The sequence below is a fragment of the Heptranchias perlo genome, unplaced genomic scaffold (genome assembly GCF_035084215.1).
Source record: "Heptranchias perlo isolate sHepPer1 unplaced genomic scaffold, sHepPer1.hap1 HAP1_SCAFFOLD_43, whole genome shotgun sequence".
In the NCBI taxonomy this organism is placed as follows: Eukaryota; Metazoa; Chordata; class Chondrichthyes; order Hexanchiformes; family Hexanchidae; genus Heptranchias; species Heptranchias perlo.
The window spans coordinates 1,247,026-1,271,821 of NW_027139442.1; the positions used below are offsets into that span (position 1 = coordinate 1,247,026).

The following is a 24,796-nucleotide window of genomic DNA, read 5'->3' on the forward strand; positions in this document are numbered from 1 at the left end:
TGAATTGGTCCCAGCTTCCTGTGCTGTGCTGTATGTCACTGGTCCCGCTCGTTTTGCTCTCGGGCCTCAGCTCCGGCTCTGTGTATACCCAATAACCACAATTACCAGTAAAAACATTAAGCAATGAACTAAATACTTACTGATTTACCCTCGGCGTTCCTCCTTGTCTTGTGACGTCACTTTTTGACATATTCTTGATTTTTTATTCCTGACGCGGCTCCACTCAGTCTTAGCCGATAGTTCCTTGGTTTCCGTCACTTAGCATCTCCTTCTCCCTCTGCACCAAATTCCCATTTGTAAGTTCTCATTCTGTAAGCGACTCACTCCATCAGAGTTTCACTCTCTGACTTTCCCAACCTCTGTGTTTAAGCTCTCTTTACACCGTATCTAACCCTGGGAGTGTTTGATAGGACAGTGCAGCGAGAGGTATACTCTGCATCTAACCTGTGCTGTACCTGCCCTGGGAGTGTTTGATGGGACAGTGTAGAGGGAGCTTTACTCTGTATCTAACCTGTGCTGTACCTGCCCCTGGGAGTCTTTGATGGGACAGTGTAGAGGGAGCTTTACTTACAGGAACGTCCAGCCATAGTCCCAGGACTGCGGTTTCCAATCTTTTGGCCCCAGGCTTACAGTTACCTGGAACACTGTTGTACACATCATGTGGGCCATCATTTCAAGAAGGCCAGCGAGGAACAGATGGAAAGAAACCTCGTAAGATGACGATCATCAAAAGACAAGGAGGGTCGAAAGACATGGAGCATCGTAAGACAAGGAACATCGTAAGACATGGAGCATCCCAACTTGCATTCTGCAGCCAACTCCGAGCTACCACTTATCTTATCGCACTCGCTGGCTGAATCTCGTAGGCCTAGAGATTTGAATATTAGCACTTCATGGTATCATAGTACGTTACTGTACAGGGGAAAAGCATTCGGTCCATCGTGCCTGTGCTGGCTCTTTGAAAGTGCTATCGAATTAGTCCTATTCTCCTGCCCTTTCTCTATAGCTCTGTAATAGTTTCCCCTTCAAGGATGATTCCAATTTCCTTTTGAAAATTACTATTGAATCCTCTTCCACTGCTCTTTCAGTTTGTACATTCCAGATCATTACAACTCGCTGCTAAACAAATAAGATTTCTAATGTTGTCTCTGGCTCTTTTGCGGATCACCTTAAACCTTTGTCCTCTGGTCACACCTGCGGTCCTTTGACCCTTCACCAAGCAGCCAGGTTCTGGTCGTATCCTCCGAAGGCCCATTGTCCCAATCAATGGTTCAAAGCTGAACAGCGGCAATACGGGGCCGCACCACAGCGTGGGAGCAGCAGGCCGTTTACCAAATGGTGTTGGAGGCCTGTTAGACATCGCCCCCCCCCCCCCCCGCCAATTGGAGGCCTGAAGTCTACGGCCTGCAAGGTCGAGGCCTAAAGTCCAGATCGTGAAATGCCTACGGAGCCTGAAAGGTCGAGGCATACTTGGTGGGACCCCACCAAATGAAGGGCCGAGAGGTATATGGGATTGTACACAGAGCTCGGCTTGAGTGTCGATATTCAGGGGAATGTACACTGGGCTTAGTTTGTGCGTAGATTCAAAGGGGAATGTGCACAGAGCTCAGTCTGAGTGTAGCTTTGCAGGGGAATGTACACAGAGGCCACTGTGAGTGTACATATAGAGGGGAGTGTGCACAGAGCTCAGTGTGGGTGTAGGTATCAAAGTGATTGTCCACACAGCTGAGTATGAGTTTAGGTATACCGGGGAATGTGCACAGAGTTCAGTGTGGGTTTTGGGACACAGCGGAATGTACACAGAGTTCGGTGTGATTGTAGGTATGTAGGGGAATGTACACCGAGCACATTACGAGTGTAGGTATGCAGAGGAATGTACAGAGTACAGTGTGAGTTTAGATATGTAGGAGAATGTACACAGAGCTAAATGTGAATGTAGGTACAGAGGGGGATGTACACATAGCAGTGTGGGTGTAGGTTTCCAGGGGAATGTACGCAGATCTCAGTATTAATTTAGGCATACAGGAGAATGTACACAGAGCACAGTTTGGGTGTCGGTACACAGTGGAATGTACACAGAGCGCATTACGAGTGTTGGTATACAGGAGAATGTACACAGAGCACATTGTGTGTTTACATATACAGAGAAATGTACACAGAGTACATTGTGAGTGCAGGTACACGGGGAAAGAACACAGAGCTCACTTAAATTACATCTGCAAAATCAGAAATTTCACAAGTACAACATAAATGCAGACTCGCCGGTATGTTTAAAAACTGTTGATTTATTTTAAAATGTTGAACACACGTTTCTCAAATCAACATCCCACATCCTCCAATCTGCATGCTACGTCCGACCAATCTGCCGATATGAGTTTGTATCAGTCCATTTTCTGTTTCTGTTTCAATCTTTCTCTCTCTCAGAAATCCTCCGACTAATTCAGTCCTGCTCAGTTTCTCATCGTTTCCCACTCTCTGTTTGTCTCTCTCCGACTTTCTTTCTCTTTCTCTCTTTCCACGAAACTTTGACTACCTGTTTGCATTTCTTTTTCTCACACACCCTCAGCCATTATCCGTTTCTCACTCTCTCTTTCTCGCTCTATGTTTCTTGCACTGCACATTTCACTCTGTCTCACTTTCTGTCACTTTATGTCTCATTGTCTTTCTCGTTCACTGTCCCTTCTTCCCTCTGTCTTTCTCTCCCACAATCTCTCCGGCTGTTCCTTTGCCTCACTTGCTATTTCTTTTTCTGTCTCATTCTGTCTCTCTTATTGGCTCTCATTCTCCCTCTCTGTCTCTTTCTCTCATTGATTCAGTCACAATCTCTCTTTGTCTCATCATCTTTGTCACTCTCTACTTCATTCTATCTGTGTCTGTACATGTACTGGAGCTGACACTGAGACACACACGGACCGTGCAGTACCAGGCGGGAGTGAATTGTTCCCTTTTACCCAATGTGTACTGTAAATGTACAGGAGCTGGCACTGAGACACACTCGGGCTGTACAATACACGAGCTGACACTGATTCTCTCTCTCTCTCTCTCTCTCTCTCCATGTCTCTGACCCTCTCTCTCCACCCAACGTGTCAATCAGGTACAAGGCCATCTCTGAACACTTCCTTCTGTCCCTCTCCACCCACATCTACCTTCCTCCTCCCAACCCCACTTTCTTCCGTGTCAGTCCCTGAAAAAAATTCGCCCCCCCCAAGGATCCCCCTGTCCTAGCCCTGAACTTGCACCTTTCCCCAATATCTCTCCTCATGCCTTCTCTGAGCTCATCTTGACCATGAGACCCACCTCTTGCTCCCTCGATCCTATTCCCACTAAACTGCTGACCATCCAACCTCCCTGCCTGGCCCCCATGTTAGCTGATATTGTTAAAGATTGCCTCTCCTCCGATACTGTCCACCTCCCCATCAAATCTCCCCACGTCACTTTCCTCCTAAAAAAAAACAAACTTGACCCCTCTGTCATTGCAAACTACTGCCCCATCTCCAACTTCCCTTTCCTCTCCAAAGTCCTTGAACGGTGTTGCCACCTCGGAAATCTGTGCACATCTTTCCCTCAACTCTTTGCACGAATTCCTCCAATCAGGTTACAACCCCTGTCACAGTACTGAAACGGGCCTTATCAAAGTCACAAATTATATCCTATATAAGTGTGACGATGGTAAACTATCCCTCCTCATCCTTCTCGACCTGTCTGCAGCCTTTGACACGGTGGACCCACTATCCTCCTCCAACGCCTCTCCACTGTCGACCAGCTGGGTGGGGCTACTCTCACCCGGTTCCATTCTTACCTTTCCAGTCATAACCAGAGAGTCACTTTCAATGGCTTCCTGTCCAGCTCCCGCACCTCTGGAGTCCCCCAAGGATGTATCCTGGGTCGCCTCCTATTTCTCATCTAGGAGCTGCCGCTCAGCGACATCATCCGAAAACACAACTTCAGGTTTCACATGTACACTGACGACACCCAGCTCTAACTGACCACCACCTCCTCGACCCCTCCACTATCTCTGATTTGTCACACTGCTTGTCTGACATCCAGTACTGGATGAGCAAAAGTTTCCTCCCACTAAATATTGGGAAGACTGAAACCACTGCCTTCAGTCCCCGCCACAATCTCCATCCCTCTCCCTGGCCATTGCCGGAGGCTGAACAAGACCATTCGCAACCTTGGCTTCCTATTTGACCCTGAGATTACCTTCCAACCACATATTCAGTCCAGCACCAAGACCGCCTATTTCCACCTCCGTAATATCGCCCCCTGCTGACCGTGCAAAGCTCACCTGCTGCTGAAACCCTCATTCATGCCTTTGTTACCTCGACGATTACAATGCTCTCCTGGCCGACCTCCCATCTTTCACCCTTCATAAACTTGAGCTCATCCAAAACTAAGCTGCCGTATATTACTTCGCACTAAGTCCGATCCACTTTTGGGGAAGTCTGGCTCGGTGGTCTAGCAGAAGGGAGTGAAGCGGCAGAGCCAACTGAATGGATGGTCTCAATCTTAGTCACAATGAAGTCCATGAGCTTCCCGCACTTGTTTTTGGGGTGAGAGTGGAGGAGGCAGAGAAAAGTGGTTGAAGAAGATGACTCTATCACCCCGTGCTCGCTCATTTCTTTTGACTCCAGGTACGGCAACACCTCGATTTAAAAATTCTCGTCCTCTTTTCTCAAATCTCTCCATGGCCTCGCCCCTTCCTATTTCTGTAACCTCCTCTAGCCATACAACTATCTGAGATCTCTGTCCTCCTCCAATTCTTGACTCTTGTACTTCCCCGGTTTTAATAGCGGCACCATTGGCGGAGGTGCCTTCAGCTGCCTAGGCTCTCAGCTCTGAAATTCCCTGCCTAAACCGCTCAATATATCTGTCCTCAATTAACACGCCCCTGAAGACCTACTTCTTTGATCAAGATTTCGGTCAACTGTCCTAATATCTCCTTATGTTGCTTGGTATCAATTATTTTGATAACGGTCCTATGAAGCGCCTTGAGATGTTTTGCTAAGTTAAAGGTGCTGTATATATGTGAGCTCTTGTTGTTTCTCTCTTTCGTCGGTATATTTGTCTGTCTATTTGTATGTCTATCTCCATCATTCTGTCTCTCCATTTCGGTAGAGAGCAGCCATTCTGATCAGACATACAACAGTGACTGTTATTGCCAGTTTTGCCAATTTTGCTGTTGGTGCGGGGCAGACATTTAGTTGAAGTCCAGCTGAGCTCTTTAGTGCCGCCTTTTTGAGCAACAATTCATATGTCATCTGCAGAACAAGTCCTGCCTCAATCGGTCAGATTATCAATAAAATATAATATCAGAATCAGATTTAAAATCATTTCCGGGCTCAGTGCTGCTAATATAAAATGTACTTTCCATCCTGAGGGAAGTGCAGGGGATAGAATATGAAATGGGATTTAATTCTAGTGCTTGAACCTTTCAGCTCTTTATATAATTTAAAATGATTTAACAAATAGAATCAGTGGGTATTTCACCGCCTTCTTTAGCTCCTCTCTGAATTTACTCTGGGTCAGGACATAAATATACGTCTTTGTGCAGGAACTGAGAAGTTGCAGCATTGCTGCTGTGTGATCTGTGATATAAAGAGGGTCCGTGGGGGAGGAGTAAGAATAATAACTGTTCGTAATTCGCCTATAGATGTAAAATACAACCTGTGTCAAGCATAATAATATAAAGCTAACCGATATACTGAAGAGTAAAATGATGGATTTCTTTCTGTTCTCCATTTCTGGATCCTTGTGATTCTCTCCATTGCTGCGGCCGCGGAGTCCCCTGCGGACCCGAATGGACACTAAAATACATCTGACCGTCAGAACATTGAGGAGCAAAATCAGACAGAATGGGATATAAGGGGTTAAAATCAGGTGAAACATCTCAAATGCGGCCCATGCGGCGGAAGTAAAGAAGCTCGGTTGAGCCACAAAAAAACAGGGAACATTTTCAATTATAAAAGCAGGTTCATATATAAAGTACCAGGGGAGACTCTCTAAACAGCCCAGCACACTCACTGTTCCCAGGACCACAGCCGCCGTTTTCTCGGTGCAATATTTTGTTTTCAGCTTTTCAGAACAAATAACCATTAATCGATCAAAGGTGAAAGCGACTGTGAGTCAAACAGAAATCACCATGGTTGCAAAAACCAGGAATGTACCGAGACAACACACGGGAGTAATGTCCAGGAATGAATTTGGGAAATAAATCCAACGAATCCACCTCCACATCGGATCAGTGATAAAGACCAGGAGAACGGCCGCTGCCATTCCCACCTTGTAGCGACTGATACATTTGGAGAGACCGCACTTTCCTCGGGACAGGATCACAATCATCAACAAGTTAGCTGTAAGAGAGAGAAAAGGAAGCAGAGAAATTACTGATCAGACTGAGTGACAAACCAACAGTTTGAGAGGATCTGGGGTGAAATTTCCAGCTTTGTTGCTGCATCGAAGGGTGGAAAGTGATTCATTGGCCTGGGCAGCGCTATCATTTTTTTATTCGTTCATGGGATGTGGGAGTCGCTGGCGAGGCCAGGATTTATTGCCCATCTCTAATTGCCCTGGAGAAGGCGGTGGTGAGCCGCCTTCTTGAATTGTTGCAGTCCGTGTGGTGAAGGTTCTCCAAAATTGCTGTTAGGAAGGGAGTTCCAGGATTTTGACCCAGCAACGGTGAAGGAACGGTGATATGTTTCCAAGTCGGGATGGTGTGTGATTTGGAGGGGAACGTGCAGGTGGTGTTGTTCCCACATGCCTGCTGCTCTTGTCCTTCTGGGTGGTAGAGGTCGCGGGTTTTGGAGCTGCTATCGAAGAAGTCTTGTCGAGTTGCTGCAGTGCTTCCTGTGGATGGTACACACTGCAGCCACTCTGCGCCGGTGGTGAAGGGAGTGAATGTTTAGGGTGGTGGATGGGGTGCCAATCAAGCAGGCTGCTTTGTCCTGGATGGTGTCGAGCTTTTTCAGTGCTGTTGGTGCTGCACTCATCCAGGCAAGTGGAGAGTATTCCATCACACTCCTGACTTGTGCCTTGCAGATGTTGGAAAAGCTTTGGGGTGTCAGGAGGTGAGTCACTCGCCGCAGGATATCCAGCCTCTCACCTGCTCTTGTAGCCACACTATTTATATGGCTGGTCCAGTTAAGTTTCTGGTCAATGGTGACCCCCCAGGATGTTGATGGTGGTGGATGCGGCGATGTTAGTGCCGTTGATTGTCTTGGGGAGATGGTTAGATTCTCTTTTGTTGGAGATGGTCGTTGTCTGGCATTTGTCTGGCGCGAATGTTACTTGCCACTTATGAGCCCAAGCCTGGATTTATTCCAGGTCTTGCTTCATGCGGGCTCGGACTGCTTCATTATCTGAGGGGTTGCGAATGGAACTGAACGCTGTGCAATCATCAGCGAACATCCCCATTTCTGACCTTATGATGGAGGGAAGGTCATTGATGAAGCAGCTGAAGATGGTTGGGCCTAGGACACTGCCCTGAGGAACTCCTGCAGCAATGTCCTGGGGCTGAGATGATTGGCCTCGAACAACCACTACAATCTTCCTTTGTGCTAGGTATGACTCCAGCCACTGGAGAGTTTACACCCTGATTCCCATTGACTTCAATTTTACTTGTGCTCCTTGGTGCCACACTCGGTCAAATGTTGCCTTGATATCAAGGGCAGTCACTCTCACCTCACCTCTGGAATTCAGCTCTTTTGTCCATGTTTGGACCAAGGCTGTAATGAGGTTTGGAGCCGAGTGGTTCTGGCGGAACCCAAACTGAGCATCAATGAGCAGGTTATTGGTGAGTAAGTGCTGCTTGATAGCACTGTCGACGACACCTTCCATCACTTTGCTGAGGATTGAGAGTGGACTAATGGAGCGATAATTGGCCGGATTGGATTTGTCCTGCTTTTTGTGGACAGGACATACCTGGGCAATTTTCCACATTGTGGGTTAGATGCCAATGTTGCAGCACAAGTCATCAGCGTTACAGCGGGGATGTGTCGGGGCCCATAGCCTTTGCTGTATCCAGTGCTCTCAGCCGTTTCTTGATATCACGTGGAGTGAATCGAATTGGCAGAAGACTGGCTTCTCTGATGGTGGGGATATAGGGAGGAGGCCGAGATGGATCATCTACTCGGCACTTCTGGGTGACGATGGTTGCAAACGCTTCAGCCTTATCTTTTGCACTCACGTGTTGGATTCTGCCATCATTGAGGATGGGGATGTTTGCAGATCCTGCTCCTCCCGTTCGTTGTTTAATTGTCCACCACCATTCACGACTGGATGTGGCAGGACTGCAGAGCTTTGATCTGATCCGTTGCTTGTGGAATCGCTTAGCTCTGTCTATAGCTTGTTGTTTCCGCTGTTTAGCATGCATGTAGTCCTGAGTAATAGCTTCACCAGGTTGGCACCTCATTTTTAGGTACGCCTGGTGCTGCTCCTGGCATGCTCTTCTACACCCTTCATTGAACCAGAATTGATCCCCTGGCTTGTTGGTAATGGTAGAGTGAGGAATATGCCGGGCCATGAGGTTACAGATTGTGCTGGAATACAATTCTGCTGCTGCTGATGGCCAACAGTGCTTCATGTATGTTTAGTTTTGAGCTGCTCGATCTGTTCTGAATCTATTTTATTTAGCACGGTGGTAGTGCCACACACGTTGGATGGTGTCCTCAGTGCGAACACGGGACTTCGTCTCCACGAGGACTGTGCGGTGATCACTCCAGCAATACTGTCATGGACAGATGCATTTGCGACAGGTAGTTTGGTGAGGACGAGGTCAAGTAGATTTTTCCCTCGTGTTGGTTCGCTCACCACCTGCCGCAGGCCTAATCTGGCAGCTATATCCTTCAGGACTCGGCCAGCTCGGTCAGTTGTGGTGCTACCGAGCCACTCTTCGTGATGGACATTGAAATCCCCCACCCAGGGTACATTCTGTGCCCTTGCTACCCTCAGTGCTTCCTCCAAATGGTGCTCAACATGGAGGAGGACTGATTCATCAGCTGAGGGAGGACGGTAGGTGGTAATCAGCAGGAGGTTTCCTTGTCCATGTTTGACCTGATGCCATGAGATTTCATGGGTTCCAGAGCAAATGTTCAGGACTCCCAGGGCCACTCCCTGCTTGGATTCCAGTTGAAGAAGCTGTCCACGACCGAGTGTTGCCGAATGGCACATTCCAAGGTCCAGGAATATGTTCTGTGGGACGCACTGATGTGAGGTGCTGCCTACGTAAAGGTTCTTTGAGGAAAGGCGACTATGTAAGGCCATTTCACTTGGTATGGCACAGAATGTATTGCAAGATATGTACTGTGTTTTGAATTGTAATAATGAGGTCCTAGTGTGCACGATCTGTATTGTCTTGTTTTGAACGCTAATTGTGACATTTTCATTGAACTGTGTGTATCATTAAATTTTATGAAATAAAGCATATTTTGAAATTTTAATCAAATCTTTTGGCACAAATAGACCAATTACTAAAAGTAGCGACGCAAGTTTACAAAAAGGCGAGTCAAGCACTGGGGTTCAATTCTGGAGGGATAGAATTGAAAAACAAAGAAGTTTTGTTTAACTTGTGTGGAGCCTTGGTTCGACCACACTTGAATTATTGTGCACAGTCTCGTCTCCATATTATAGAAAGGATATACAGGGATTGGAGAGGGTGCAGAATAGATTCATAAGGATGATACCAGAACTGAAGGTATATCCTGATCAGGAAAGGCTGAACAGGCTGGTACTCTTTTCTTTTGAAAAGAGAAGGCTGAGGGGTGACCTGAAAGACGTCTTGAAGATAATGATAGAATTTGGTAGGGTAGATGCAGAGAAAATGCTTCCACTTGAGAGGGAGTATAAAATTAGAGGGACTAAATATAAGACTGTCACTAATAAATCCAATACGGAATTCAGGTGAAACTTCTTTACAGAATGAGTGGTAAGAATGTGCAATGCGCTACCACAAGGAGTAGTTGAGGGAAATAACGTAGATGTATTTAAGGGGAAGCAAGTTAAGCACAAGAGGCATAATGGAACATCATATCCTGATAGGGTTAGATGGAGTAGGGAGGGAGGAGGCTTGTAGGGAGCATACATGCTGGCATAAACACGTTGGGCCGAATGGCCTGTTTCTGTGCTGTAGTTTCGAAGTAACTCGATGGAACTCAAAGTAATATTTTGGGGGTGGTGGAAGAGCAGAGTGACTTGGGGGCGCATATTCACAAATCTTTGAATGTGGCAGGGTAAGTTGATAAGGTGGTTAAGCCAGCGGATGGGATGCACGGGTTTTTAAAAAGGGGCATTGAATACACGAATAGGGAAGTCATGTTTACAAATGGCTGGCTAGGCCTCAGCTGGAGTATTGTGTACAACACTGGGCACCACACTTTAAGAAGGATGTAAAGGCCTTGGAGAGGGTACAGAGGAGATTTACCAGGGTGATACAAGGGATGAGGGACTTCAGTTATGTGGAGAGATTGGAGAAGCTGGGCTTGTTCTCCTTATAAAAGAAAAGGTTAAGGGGAGATCAAAAAGAGGTGATCAAAATAATGAGGCGTTTTTATAGAGCAAATAGGGGTAACTGTTTACTCTGGCAATTGGATTGATAACCAGAGGTCATAGGTTTACAATAATTGGTAAAACAACTAGAGGGGAAATAAGGAGAACATTTTTCACACGGAGTGTTGTTAAGCACTGCCTGAAAGGATGGTGTCTCTGTCTTCGTGTCAACATTCATATTTTCACTGGGAAACTGCAGGAACAGAGTGAAACGGCTTTGCTTGTGTCCCTGGATTCAATGTGTAATGTAGAGAAATCTTCAAAATTTATAATTGAATCGGTAAAAGTGAACATGGTCAATACAATTATATGAAAACTGTAAATGGAGCCGCTCATTGTTGGACCAGTCCTTTCTGAGCAAAGCTTTTAACTTTATTCCTGAGAGAGGTCTCATTAAGACAAGGTTCTGAACTTTGACAAGTTTGTGATATACCCACGTCGTCATTTGCATCGGAGTCAAAGCTGCTGATGTGATGTGTTTGTTCAAATGACTGTAACTAATAGCAATGATCAGGGGTATAACCGTGTCAGTGGAGATTTATCCCCTGTATAAATCAGGGATCGCTGTATTCAATCCACACAGACTGCCTGCCGGAGCTGCAGTTTCCAGGCCAACAGAAATCATTGCTTCTCACAGAAATGGGATATTCAATAATGTATCAGATAGAATGTATTTATTATCCAGTTCTCGCAGCCGTTGGAGTTCCAGGTAAGCCATTATCTCAGCTGTTCAAGGTGTAAATCGGTATTAACTCTGCTGCTGTACTTGGCACTCTATTTTCTCCCGTCATGTATGGCACAGTGGACTGTTCTGTCCTAAGTCTCTGTTCTTTTGGTCTTGTAGCATCTGCATTACATGAATTACGATCTTGTATATCCAACCGTGGCATTGTTACTGGATTATTCTCTGTACTTAACGTGTTAGAATCAGATGTCTGTGCTAAGAGCTGGTATCAGACCATCAGGAGCTGTTAAGAGTTTCATCAATGTGTTTTCAGTGATTGATAATGAGGCAGCTCACGATCTCAGTGTTACAAGGAGGCAGCGCAATGTCCTCCCTCCCCAATAACATGGTTCATTTTAACTGTGATTTCAATGTATTTATTGGTTATCACAGTTATGAAATATTATTTCATTCTGTGTGTATCTGACGCCGCATCAGATGTCTGGTTACAGAACTGAGTTTGCTGCTGATTCTTTCAATCTCATTCCCTGCTTCACTGTGGATGAATATACTGTAAAATGCAATGTTTTGAGGTCATGTTGCACTTCATCTGTTGAAATCATGAGCATTTCTATTTATCTGTAGATTATAAGCAGCAGCGGTGATGTTGGCGCTTTGTTAATTGAACAATGCCGCCATCTAACGCTGCGCTTTGTAATTACAGAAGAATGAATTTCAAATATTGTGAGGTTTGTCTGGAAGAGGCATTCGATTCTCTTTATTCCGTGCATTATAGATGAAGTGAACATTGTAGGTGAACTGGTGGAACCTTGGATGATCTATAGAAACACAGAGGCTTAACCATTTAACAAACTGACAATGAGAATAGAAGCGTTGGAACACGGGGCTGGTGAAGAGAAAACAGTCGCAGGATGGAAGGATTTACTAGGAAATGAAAGGGGGCATTGAGAAAGAGTAGAGACAGTGCGGAGAGATAGAGTGCAGCGATAGAGAACGCGACTGAGAAGGAAAACGAGAGGGAAGGTGAGAAGGAAAGTGAGGAAGAGCTGGACAGAGAGAGAGAATATGCACACACGGAGAACGAGAGAGGGTAGAGAGAGAAAGAGCAGCAGCGGTGTGAATAATTCATCGGAATGAACTACTGAAACTTCCAGTACAATTATGAAAATGAAATGTGACTTGAAGGTGTAATTCGGATTTTGTCAGATTGTGAGGATTTTATTGTACTCTCGCAGGGAGTGTTCATCACTATCAGGTCCTCAGTCTGTTTATGTGAATGTTCCTTTTACTTGTTTACTGATTGAATACATAAACATAATTGAAATGTATTTAAAGAATAAGATCATTGATTTCTTTATCGCATTGAATTATGGGGCTATGTGACAGCTTTATTCAATAAAGAACGAGGCGAATTCAATGATTGTATTTTAATGTAATTTTAGTTGAATGTGCAAAGTAAATCTATTGAACACGTTATGTAACCAACGAGCAGTTCATTGACACCAATAACCACATAAATTAATGGTTGAATTCATGAATTGGATTGTGTGAGCTGGACCTATAGACTAGATTTCCTCTAACACTCTGCTGCAGTCTCTCCCTGTGAATCCCAGCCTCTCCACCCACGGCGTCTAATCCTCTGTCTCCTCATCCGTTTCTTCAGTTCATTCGCTTTCCCAAACTATCTGCTACTGATTCCCCTCCAGCTCATTCATGCACTTTCCCTTGGTCTCCCTCCCAAACGCACTCGCTCGCTCGGCCTCCACTTGCCTCTTCTAATCCAATCCGAAGCCTCAAACTCACCGCCACGGATCACGGTCTTTCCCGTTTTGTGCTAGCCCCAGTCGGCTCTCTCCAGCCAGAGCAACAAAACTCCCCCTGACCGCTCACCTTCCTGGCCCTCGCTCACTTTCCCGTCCATCTGGAGCCCAAATCCGGAATAAACCTGTTGGAATCCCGGTGTTTATATCCCTACTCCCTTCCCCACCGGCACTGCCCCCTCACTCGGCAATTCCAGTGGATATGGTGCTCACTTTATTCACTTTCTGTATCAATTTCCGAGTTCATTATTGATAATTGTGTTTAAAAACATTTCACTGTCCGAAAGCGCTGCCCAGATCAGTTTCCAACGTTTGATGCAGCAACAAAGCTGGAAATTTCACCCCACATCCTGTCAAATTGCTTCTTTGGCTCCAGGTCTGATCCGTAATGTCTCTGCTTCCGTTTCTCTCTCTTACAGTTAACTTAGTGGCGATTGTGATCCTGTCCCGAGGAAAGTGCGGACTCTCCAAATGTATCACTCGCTACCTGGTGGGAATGGCGGCGGCCGATCTACTGGTCGTTATCACTGATGTCATAATGTGGCGCATTGTTGATATTTATTTCCCAGTTTCGTTCTTTAAAATTACCCCCGTGTGCCGTCTCATTTTCATCCTGAGTTTTGCAGTCACAGCGGCCTCTGTCTGGTCCACATTGGTTTTCACCATTGATCGATTTGTGGCCATTTGTTGTCAGAAGCTGAAAACAAAATATTGCACCGAGAAAACGGCGGCTGCTGTTATCTGGGTGGTGAGTGCGCTGAGCTTTTTACTAAACATTCCCTGGTACTTTACAATTGACCCGGAATATATAATGGACAATGTACCCCGGGGTTGTGTCTTGAAACCGACGTTTTTCACTTCACCCGCATGGGCAGCGTTTGAGTTGTTTTATCTTGTGTTAATGCCTTGTCTCCCATTCATTCTGATTTTGCTGTTCAATGTTCTCACCGCCAGGCACATTTTAGCGGCGAGTCGAGTCCGCATGGCACTCCGGGGCCGCAGCAAAGGAGAGAATCACAAGGATCCAGAGATGGAGAACCGAAGGAAATCCATCATTTTACTCTTCTGTATATCAGGCAGTTTTATATTGTTATGGAGCGCGGAAGTTTTTTATTTTATCTCTCTGCGAACAACAAACGCCCAGTTCTATCAGGCCAGTGACATTGAGTCAGCCGCATTCATGCTTCAACTTCTCAGTTCCTGCTCCAACACGTGTATTTATGCTATGACCCAGACTAAATTCAGGGAGGAGCTGAAGAACGGGGTGAAATACCCACTGAATCTAATTGTTACATTCGTTAAATCATAGACACATCTGAATACATTTAATCAAAAATTAAAGTCTATTAGACTAGATTTTCACGTTTGTCGGTGGCATAAGACGGGCGGTCTTATTCTGTAATTTATTCTGTATTTATCAGTCTCTGTTACAGTATAAACCCCACACTCATGTACTGTAACAGAGACTGACAAATACAGAATAAATCCCAAACTCACACACAGGACCAGAGACTGACAGATACAGAATAAACCCCAAACTCATCTACAGTATCAGAGACTGACAAAAATAATAAACCCCACATTCTTTTACAGTACCAGAGACGGACAGGCATAGAATGAATTCCACACTCATGTACAGTAACAGAAACGGAGAGATACAGAATAAACCACACACTCGCATACAGTAATGGATACTGACAGGTACAGAACAAACCCGACATTCGTATAAAGTACCCCAGACTGTTCGGCACAGAATAAACCCCACACTCATATAGAGTATCAGATACAGACAAAAAGAATAAACGCCACACTCATATACAGCACCAGAGACTGACAAATACAGAATAATCACCAATGTCATCTACAGTATCAGAGACAGACAGTAACAGAATAAACCCCACACTCGCATACTGTACACGAGACTGACAGATACAGAATAAACCCCACACTCATACAAAGTACCAGAGACTGACAGCTACAGAGTTAATTCCACACTCGTTAACAGTACCAGAGACTGACAGATAGAGAATGAGCCCCACTCTCATATAAAGTCCCGGAGACTCACAGATGCAGAATAAACCCCGCTCTCATTTACAGTACCAGACACTGACCTCTACTGGACGTAAGCGAGAACTATAAAAGAGCGGAACAAATTCACATTATCTTTCATGGTGACAGAAACAGGACAATGTGCAATGTGAGGAAAGTTTCTGTCCGTAACTTCTGCTTTCGTATTTTTTTCAATTTTTGACAGTGAAAAATCAAGACAATTGATTCATAATAAAGTTTTGTTTTACTCATTCAATAGTTGTGAATTTGCCCCATTATATTTCACTTTACATTGCGCAGTATTTCTCTCTGATTTCTCAGGACACGATTTACATTGCTCCTCTACCCCATTTAAACTCTTATTTTCCAAGCAAAATGTGGCCTCCTTAATCCCTCTGGCAAAATGCACCAGCTCACAACTTTCCATATTGAAATTCAATGGCCATTTACACGGCCGTTCTGCAAACTTACTTTGTCGCAGTCTGCCAGTTTTTCTAAATCTCACTCGCGCAATGTAATGTGAAGAATGAGTTTATCTTCTGTCCCTCTCTCATCTGCAAACTTCAATGTCCCGGGGTTTGGGGACATCTACTGGCCGGAAGCAGAACTGCAACAGTTCGGAACAAATTGCTGAAACAGGACAATGTGCAGTGTGAGCGTGTTTGTGATTGGTGGCAGGTACTAAATCTGATTGGATATCTGAAGAAATCAGAGAGTGAAAGGAAAAGGTAACGAGGTATCACGCCCATCCGTCCAGTCACAATCATTGCCTTCCCCCAACCCTCATTAGCATATGGCTGTGGAGCTGCCAATTGAATCCGAGCTCGGAGCGAATTTGGGTCATTGCTGGGTCTGAAATTGAGTTTGAAAATGCCTGAGGACAAGAAAGCAGCTTCCAAGAAGGGCGCCAAGAAAATCTTGAGTAAAGCACCACATACTGCTTGGAAAATAATAGTCCAAATTAGGTAGAAGATCAAAGGGATTTTGGGGTCCATATTGACAATTTTTTAAAAGTAACAACAAAGGTTGATAAGGCCATAAAAAGCAAACACAGAGGTTTATGTCTCGAGGAATAGAATTGAAAAGCAGATAAGTTATGTTGAACCGTAATTTAAACTGTCAAACCTGCTGCCAAACTGTCAAACCTTCCCTTTCTGAAATCCGTGCTGGCTGTTCTTCATTATATTTTCGGCTTCTAGATGTTTTTCGATTGCTTCATTGAGTAAAAGATTCCATGATCTACCACCGACCTTTTGTTAACTGGTCTACAGTTCACTGGACTTGTTCTATCTCCTGTTTTAAAATATACGAACCATATTAACTCTCATCCAGTCCTCTGGCACTGTTCCTTTTTGTGATGATTTTTTTCGATATATGTAACAGTGCCTCTGCTAGCTCTTCCCTTGCTTCATTTCATATGTGCGGATGCAATCCATCTGGACCAGGAGTTTTACCACCTTTTCTGACTTAAATGTCTTGATTTCTTTATTGAGCTCTTCCTTTTAATATCATGTTCATCCTGTTAATCTCCCGGGTACATACTGAGGCAAATTATTCATTTAATATTTCTGCCATTTCGCTGACGTTACCTGTGAGTTTATTTTGTGCATCCCTTAGCAGCAATCAAGATATTCTGATTTTCCTTGTTTCATTTATGTGTCTGTGGAATAATTTACTATTTCTTTTGATATTCCTTGATAATTTGATTTCCTGGTTCCTGTTTGCTTCCCCAATTGTTTTTGTGACTTCTTCGTAACCTTTTCCTATTCTCTTTTGTAATCTTCTTATTTAATATCTATAAATGAGAAATTCCACCAGCTTGTTGTGTCTGATCAGGGGCTGATGTTTTGGAACGATTTATTGTCTGTGATTAATGTGCCAGAAACCCAAAGGGAACAATTCAGTCAGAAACTCCACAGAAACACTACATTTCTCCCTCCAAGTGAAATAAGGCGCTATAATGGTGAGTATAGCTGCCTTCCAAGCAATTAATTCCAACAGGTTTTAATCCCAACACGCTGAATTCAGAAACACCAAGACTGGAACCGAATTTGAAGATGTTCAGAGTGATAGTGTTTCCAAAACACAAACGTGTCTAATTTATATTTTAAAATACATTTAAAGCTCATTTATTTGCCCCATGACGTTGAATTTAACTCTGTCCCTTTGTATTATTATCTCCCCTTATCTGTACAGTGGATATGGGACACAATTGCCCAGATTCAGTGAAATTAATTGATTTTCTGAAGTTTTTCCCGCTGCTGATTCCCGTTCCTTATTTAAATTATGTCGGATTAACCTTTCTGATCTATAGAATGGTTATAGTGCTGAACCGTTAACCCGAGCTTCCCTTCTCCACAGATGCCGCCGGAACTGTTGAGTCTTTTCAGCATTTTTGGTATTTTTTTTCTCCTATCTTATCCCCTTCACATTTGACGGTCGCAATTAAAACTTCCACATTTCGGCTCAGTTTTTTTTGTGTTTATTTAGGTTTATTTGAATTAATATAAATCGTGTCCTGACAAATCAGACAGAAATATTGCGCAATCTAGAGTGAAATATAATGGGGCAAATTCTCAACTTTGGAATGAGCGAAACAAAACTTTATTATGAATCAATTGTCTTCATTTTTCAATGTCAAAATATGAAAAAAATACGAGAGTAGAAGTTATGGAGTGAAACTATTTCCTCACATTGCACTTTGTCCTGTTTCTGGAACAACGATGTGAATTTGTTCCGATCTCTTACAGTTCTCCCTTGCGGCCAGCAGATGTCAGACTGTATATACATTCTGCATCTGTCAGTCTCCAGTACTGTCTGTGAGTGTGAGATTAATTCTCCATCCGTCAGTCTCTGGTACTGTGTGTGAGTGTGGGATTTACTCTACATCTGTCAGTCTCTGGTACTGTATGTGAGTGTGGGATTCATTCTGTATCTTTCAGTCTCCGGTACTGTTGGTGAGTGTGGGATTTATTCTCTATCTGTCAGTCTCTGGTACTGTGTGTGAGAGTGAGATTTGTTCTCTATCTGTCAGTCTCTGGTACTGTTTGTGAGTGAGGGATTCATTCTGTATCTGTCTGTCTCCGGTACTGTGTGTGAGTGTGGGATTTATTCTCTATCTGTCAGTCTCTGGTACTGTGTGTGAGTGTGAGATTAATTCAGCATCTGTCAGTCTCCGGTACTGTATGTGAGAGTGAGATTCATTCTGTATCTGTCAACCTCTGGAACTATATGTGAGTGTGGGATTCATTCTATATCTGTCAGTCTCTGGTACTGTGTGTGAGTGTGGGATTCATTCTGTATATTTCAGTCTCTGGTACTGTGTGTGAGTGTGGGATTTATTCCGAATCTGTAAGTGTATGGAACTGTATGTGAGTGTGAGATTCATTCTGTATCTGTCACTCTCTGGTACTGCATGTGAGGTTGAAATTCATTCTGCACCTGTCACTCTCTGGTACTGTGTGTGAGTTTGGGATTCATTCTTTACCTGTCAGTCCCTGGTACTGTATGTGATTTTGAGATTCATTCTGTATCTGTCTGTAATTTTTCTCTCAGATTATATTATGATGTTGACAACTACAATTTAAAAAAATTAATCCTGACATAGTTTTTCTCATTATTTAATTGGTAAATATGGATACACTTTAGGATATGCTGTAGGTTTTATTCAGATAATGTATGCACTTTTTGGGCGACTCTTAAATCTGTATCTCTGTGAGTACAATTTTGAGTGACATTATATATTTCAAACTGATATGGTGACATTGTTGAACTGGTATAGTAGCTATAATGTGTACCTCAGTCCACAACAATGGAATTGATACTGTATCCCTCACTCTAATACTGTGTGAGATATTTGGACTGGTATGTAATGTCTATCTCAGTCTGCACGAATAGAATTGATACTGTATCATTAAATCTCATACTATGAGTGTATTATAAATTGGTATCTAATTTGTTTCTCAGGTTACACTTGTCACAGCATTTCTCAATCTGATACTGGATGTGAGTTCTGGGCTAGTATTAAATTGGAATCCAGGGTACATTATTGGGATTCATTCTGTACCTTTTCAATCAGGTACCATGTGTGATTAATATCTGGTATTTAATGTTGTCCTATTGTGAGATTGACACAGTTCCTGTCAATCTAAGAGTGTGATTTTGGACTGGGATTTTTGTATCTCCCTGTCAGCGGGACTGAGTTTGGGGGAAATGGAACAGCATCGACTTCACCTGCTCTGTTTGACAGTTGTATTGAAAATGTATCTCTGTAACTTGGGATCAGTGTGGGACTGACTACTTCTTCTGTCTGAGACTGTGGAACTGATGACCTGTCTTTGCTCCATGCTCTCTTTGAGTGATAATGTACCTACTGTTTGTGAGACGGAGCTGGAGGCACTGTTCCTTCTGCTTTGGCTGGAGGAAACATCACATTTATTCTGGGTCCTTCAAGGATTTGCCTGTAGAAATAAAATAATCTCTCATTACTCAAGAACGGGTGAGGTAGAAAATACAGAAGTGACCAGTTTATTTTCTCTGTTAATGATCAATTTGAATATCGACAAATGAAAACCAGTGATACAAACAGTGTCAGTGTCTGACTCCACTGCAGTACTGCAGCACTCAGCTTCTGCACACCAGGTGTGTTGGGCGATTTAAGAAATTTTTTTTTGACATCCAGACAAAAAACAAACCCTCCACTGATCCATAAATGGGACTACCCGATGGGGCGGGACTTTTGTACAGGTCAGGATTGTAATCCCCTCTCCCATGGGACTAAGCGTTCAACCGAAACCAAACAGCCGCTGTTCAAAATGTGTCCTTCACACTTCTCATCTTGTGCCTGCAACGAATGCTCTTTGTATAACTCCCCACATCCTTACTGTCCGGCTCTGTTTCCACTCTTCACTGTCCAATAACAATAAACAGGGTGAGACTGGAACTAAACCAGGAACATTCACTACTGGTTTGGGGAGAGAAAGCAGCAATGATTTTAAATAGCAGGTTCTTCCCATTCTCTCTCCCTTCAGCTGGACACACCCTGTACACACAGAGCCCGAGAATGGCCTCTCCCTTTCCCCGCTCACTCCATGTTCCGGGACCAGTTCCTGATCCACTCCGCCTCTTACAAACAGCTCCCGGACTCCCCCTGCCCTTCCCCCGGACTCAATGCCGATCTCTGAGCCCATCTGCGGACACGGTCCCGAAGCGATGAGCTGCTGTAACGAGGCTGCTCTTTGCTCCCTTCCCCCGGGGGCCGTGGATCTCTCCATTAAGCTGTAAATCTCCCGTCCCACACACTCTACCTCCTTGACACGTCCTCGATGTTTGAAATCCAGATTAATCGCAGCCTCTATTTTTTCTCCCTTTCTCTCCTGAAGGTGCTGCGTGATGGTGGGGTTCGGGCCCAGTCACTGTTTGCCCTCCAGTACCCGGCCAATTGGTAATTCTGCACCTGTGAGCCTTTACAGCGAGCTGTCGGCATTTCAACCATGGGGAGCAGCACAGCCGCCGTCCCTGGCTGATTCTGTCCGGCAAAGCTGAGACCAACGGGAGCAGATCAAAAACAACCTGCATTTGCACTGAGCGGAGTCTCAGCAACACCGAGTGCGGCTCAGGCCCCGAATCAGAGCCGGGGGACCCGGCGGACGGGCGGGCGGGCTCCGCGGGCTCTATTCAACCCCTCATCCAGCGCCACCCCCGTCCTACCCGCCGCTTCCGGGTTTCTTCTCCCGTTTCCACCGAGTCCGACTCGCGACAGACCACAGGGCCGAGGCGCTCTGGAATGCAAGTCGGCCTTGGGTGCATGCGCAGTCTGATCAGGAAATGAGCGCCTTGTAGAGACAGAGGGGTTTCTGTGGCGCGGGGGATTATGGGGCCTGCAGCCGCCATTACTCGTCGGTTGTTGGTCAGTGCCCGCGTCGCCCAAAGAACCGTGTCGATAAATACAGATTGAGGAATTCAGAACGGGTTTGATGAACAGACACTGACCGTACAATGTAGAACAGTGTTTCTCAAACTGTTTTCCTCGCGACACAGTGGAAGAAAAAGATTTCCCCAGGGACCCGAAACAATAATATCTTCTGACCCAATAAAGATCAATATATGCTCGCTCTTCACTTCACTTCAAGTAATAACTAAAATTAGACATCGACGTTCCTTGAAAATCATTTTAAATACAGTTTAAATACAATAAGAAAACGGTCAGGTTGAGTTTCACTAACTTAATGTGACGGATGGGTCTGCCTGTTGTTCATGATCTCGTTCCAATCTGGATCACAGGATGAAAGCTCTACACACATATCAGGTGCGCTGTTGAGTCGGTTTCTTTCTCTTGTTTTTAACCTTGTCAGAGTCGAAAATCCCAGTTCGCAGATGTAGGTTGTTGTGAACGGAAGCAACAATAGAACACTAATCTTACTCAACAGAGGATATTCTATGAAAGCACTGATCGAAAAAGATGACAAACTGAATGACTTGTGGCGTGTTTTCAGTGTGCTCACAGTTGAGTCGCATCAGCTCGTTTTTTTGCTCAAGCATCAAATTTAGCTTCATTATTGATTCAGGATTTTCGAAAGCAAAAGGATCTTTCACCCAACGCTTTTCCATCAAATTTTCAAATCCGTCTGCAGGGAAGTAGCGATTAAAATGGTCAAACAGAGCAGCGAGATGTAACTGTGTGACACATTTCACTTCATTCCCTTTCTCTTCGTCGATGCTGTCTTCTCCACCCCAGAGGGCTGTGGATGCTCAGTCGTTGAGTGTATTCAAGAATGAATTTGATAGATTTTTGGACAAGGAAATCAAGGGATATGGAGATAGGGCGGTAAAGTGGAGTTGAGGTACAAGTTCAGCCATGATCAATTGAATGGCGGAGCAGGCTCGAGGGACCGTAAGGCCTACTACTGCTCATATTTCTTATTTCTTATCCTGACAGAGGAGCGGTGCACAGAACTGAACACAGTACTCTAAATGAGCTCTGTATAACTGGGACATAACTTACACTCCTTTTTATTCCAGATCCCAAGAGATAAAGATCAAAATTCCATTACCATTTTAACTTATTTTTGCAGCTTTAATGAATTGTGTACTTGGTCCCCTAAATGTCTCTCCTCCCCCATTGTTCCTAGCTTCTCCGCATTTAGAAAATACTCGGATCTATCTTTATATGGTCCAAAGTGGATGACCTCACACTTCCCCACGTTGAACTCCATCTGCCACAGTTTTGCCCACTCACTTAATCTGTCAATGTCCCTTTGCAACTTTCTGCTCCTACCTATAATGTTAATTGTGCCACCTAATTAGTGTCATCAGCACACTTGGATATAAGGCTCTCTACATAAGAACGTAAGAAATAGGAGCAGGAGTAGGCCATACGGCCCCACGAGCACTCTCTGCCATTCAATCAGATCAGGGCTGATCTATCGACCTCAACTCCACATTTCCTCCCGATCCTCATATTCCTTGATTCCCCTAGAGTCCAAAATCTATCGATCTCATCTTTGAATATAATCAACCACTGAGCATTCACAGCCCTCTGGGGTGGAGAATTCCAAAGATTCACAACCCTTTGAGTGCAGAAATTTTTCCTCATGTCGGTCCTGAATGACCGACCCCTTATCTTGTGACTATGAGCTGCAGTTCTTGACTCTCCAGCAAGGGGAATCAGCCTCTCAGCATCGACCCTGTGAAGCCATCTAAGAATGTTATACGTTTCAATGAGATCACCTTCTAAACTGCACAGAATATAGTCCAATTTTACACAATATTTTCTCATACTACAAATGCAGCACGACGTCCTTACTCTTATATTCCAACACCCTTACAATAAAGGCTACCATATCATTTGCCTTCCTCACTCTCTTCAGACCCTTTGCAGCTCACTATTTCCAGCACGTTTTTCCTCTATTCCTTCTATAGGGAAAATAAATGAAGGCTGAAATCATTTTACTATAATTACACCCGTTTATGTTTTGGAAAAAATATCCAACTGAACAGCATCAAATTCGATTGAAAACTGAAGAGCTCCTGAAGGAAATAAACTAATAAAAGCAATTAATTGCGATGGCCGGGAATCGAACCCGGGTCAACTGCTTGGAAGGCAGCGATGCTCACCACTATACCACCATCGCTGACAATACATGATACTAAAATAGTTGATAAACATTAGACCCTGAACAGACACTGCAAACTGTTGGATTCAGTTCTTCATTTCAACCGGTTTCTGACGGATCCTTTCTCGCTCTGTTGCAGTTCACGTTTCCGCCCAGTAGATGACGCCAACCCCCAATCAACGGAAATTACAGAACAGCCAGTAATCCTTCACCTCACATCGGCCGCATCACCCATTTCGTGAGGTTAATAATTACATTAAACGATTACGGAGACCTGACGACCAGCTGGGCACGAATGGCGGCTTAATATTCAAGTCTATCAGATCTTTAGAAAGCTTGTGATTTTCAAATAAAACAGTTGGACTATAACCTGGTGTTGTAAGATTCCTTACATTTGTCAAACCCAGTCCATCACCGGCATCTCCACATCTTTAGAAAGGACAGGGAAGTAGGGAAAGGAGGGGGAGCAGCAATATTGCGAAAGGACAATATTACAGCAGTTGAAAGATACAATATCAGTGAGGGTGAGCGGGCAGTGTAAACACTCTGAGAGAGACCCATCACAAGTGGCCGCACTGTACTCCCCCAGAAGTTATAAGAAGGGCGAGTGCTGTAGGATTTCTTTATACTTTTGAAAGTGTTTGTGAGATTGTGGAAATGTCTGGAAGAGGATAAAACGGCGGTAAAGCTCGGGCCAAGGCCAAGTCTCGCTCATCCAGAGCCAGTCTGCAGTTCTCTGTGTGTCGTGTTCACATGCTCCTGCGAAAGGTGAACTACGCTGAACTTGTGGGTGCCGGAGCCCCGTTCTGTCTGGCTGCTGTGCTCGAGTATCTGACGGCTGAAATCCTCGAGCTGGCCGGCAACGCGGCCCGCGACAACAAGAAGACCCGCATCATCCCCAGACACCTGCAGCTGGCCATTCGCAACGACGAGGAGCTCAAAAAGCTGCTGGAAGGGGTGACCATCGCTCAGAGTGTTGATATTGAGGCCGTGCTGCTGCCGACGAAAACTAGCATCGTCAGCTCCAAGAGAAAGTAAAGCGGCCAAGACTCTGATAACCCAAAGGATTGGACCAACATTATTGAAATCTTTGAAGAAGGAACAGAAAGTGAATACAAGTTTAATGCAGTAGATGCAATATATTTGGATTTTCCGAAGGCCTTCGATAAGGTACCGCATTGTAGACTCATGGCTAAGTTCAGAGCACGTGGAGTCAGGGTCAGGTGGCAGAATGGATAACAAGTTGGCTACAAAACAGAAAACTAAGAAAAGAGGTTAAGGATCGCTACTCAGACTGGCAAAAGGTGGGAAGTGGAGTTCCAGTTGCTGGGACCACTGTTCTTCACAATTTACGTTCACAATTTGGATTTGGGAATGGGAATTACAATTCAAAATTTGTGGACGACACCAAATTGGGGGATGTATTTAATACAAAGGAAGAATACATCAAATTGCAAGAGGACTTTAATAAACTTGCAGAATGAAGAATAAGGAGGTCACACACTGCATGGATAATTGGAGTCTAAACGGGATAGATGAGCAAAGGGATCTGGTGGTACAGATATACAAATTACAAGAAGTAGCGA

The 24,796-nt window shown here is 44.5% G+C and overlaps 1 long non-coding RNA gene, 1 other non-coding gene and 1 pseudogene across 2 annotated transcripts; 1 reads left to right on the top strand and 2 right to left on the bottom strand.

Annotated features, from left to right (window-relative positions):
• Window positions 1-12,732: 12,732 nt before the first annotated feature.
• On the bottom strand, window positions 12,733-20,893 carry LOC137312416 (uncharacterized). The gene is made up of 3 exons (XR_010960725.1): window positions 20,806-20,893; window positions 19,470-19,556; window positions 12,733-13,744 (listed from the first exon to the last, which is right to left on the bottom strand). It is a non-coding gene; the product is annotated as an uncharacterized lncRNA (long non-coding RNA).
• A 2,263-nt stretch (window positions 20,894-23,156) lies between these two features.
• trnag-ucc (transfer RNA glycine (anticodon UCC)) lies at window positions 23,157-23,228 on the bottom strand. The gene has a single exon. It is a non-coding gene; the product is annotated as a tRNA-Gly (tRNA).
• A 639-nt stretch (window positions 23,229-23,867) lies between these two features.
• LOC137312625 (histone H2A type 2-B-like) lies at window positions 23,868-24,248 on the top strand (annotated as a pseudogene).
• The last annotated feature ends 548 nt before the right edge of the window (window positions 24,249-24,796 follow it).